The sequence below is a fragment of the Palaemon carinicauda genome, chromosome 18 (assembly GCF_036898095.1).
Source record: "Palaemon carinicauda isolate YSFRI2023 chromosome 18, ASM3689809v2, whole genome shotgun sequence".
Classification (NCBI taxonomy): domain Eukaryota; kingdom Metazoa; phylum Arthropoda; class Malacostraca; order Decapoda; family Palaemonidae; genus Palaemon; species Palaemon carinicauda.
The window spans coordinates 3,511,944-3,513,185 of record NC_090742.1 but is presented as its reverse complement, the minus strand read 5'-3'; positions in this window follow the sequence as shown (position 1 = coordinate 3,513,185).

Genomic DNA, 1,242 nt, shown 5'->3' with positions numbered 1-1,242 from the left:
ATAATGCCCTGACCATATATACATATGATAAGCGCCCAGGCCCCCTCTCCACCCAAGCTAAGACCAAGGAGTTCCAGGTAATGGCTGCTGATGACTCAGCAGACAGACCTATAGGCTCCCTCAAACACCCCCATCCTTAGCTCACAAGGATGATAAGATTGTAGCAACCAAAGAAACTAAAGAGTTTGAGCGGGATCCGAACCCCAGTCTGGCGTTCACCAGTTGTTGTTGTTGTTCTTCTTCTTCTTCTTTAGACCTTATTAATCCCAATGTATTGCAGAATCAGCCGTTCGAGTCAACTTTTTCCAGCTAAATCACTACAGATGTTTACGTGTTTGATGACGATATAGAAGAGGCTTTGTTGTTGTTGTTGTTGTTGATGTTGTTTTTGTTTTTGTTGTTGTTGTTGTTGTTGTTGTTGTTGTTGTTCTTCTTCTTCTTCTTCTTCTTCTTCTTCAGCCGTTCGAGTAAACTTTTTCCATCTATTTCTACTCTTTATATCTTCTCCCCAGTCCCACCCAACCCATATCCCTCCTCACCACTTAGTTATCGTCTGACAAAAGACATCGAGAAAATTCGAAAAGAAACGGGAAATCCGTAATAGAACATATTAATCTGTGATTTAATGGTGTCTGTCATAAAAAAGTAGATCTATAGAGCCTTTTTTTTTTCTTCTTCTTTTTACGAGTCTTAAAGATTGATTTGATGTCATTCACGTAAAATGAGTGATAAGGAAAAAAAAGTACTAGATTCTTTGATGTGATTGAAGACGAATTTAGAATAAAAAGTCTTTTATAGCAGTGTCAGCTGTCCTATTTTCCGTTAGATGGGGATAATTGCAATAGTTGTTCTATTTTCCTTTTGATGAGAATTATAGCAAGGGGAGCATTGCAATGGTTGTCCTTTTTTCTTGTGGGTGGAGATCATTGCAAGGGGAACATTACGATTGTTGTCATATTTTCCTTTTGATTGCAATGGTTGTCCTATTTACGTTTTGAGGGGGAGTATTGCAATGGTTGCCCTACTTTCATTTCGATGGAGATCATTGCAATGGTTGTCCTATTTACGTTTTGAGGGGGAGTATGGCAATGGTTGTCCTAATTTCATTTCGATGGAGATCATTGCAATGGTTGTCCTATTTTCCTTTTGATGAGAACTATTGCAAGGGGAGCATTGCAATGGTTGTCCTATTTTCCTTTTGATGAGAACTATGGCAAGGGGAGCATTGCAATGGTTGTCCTG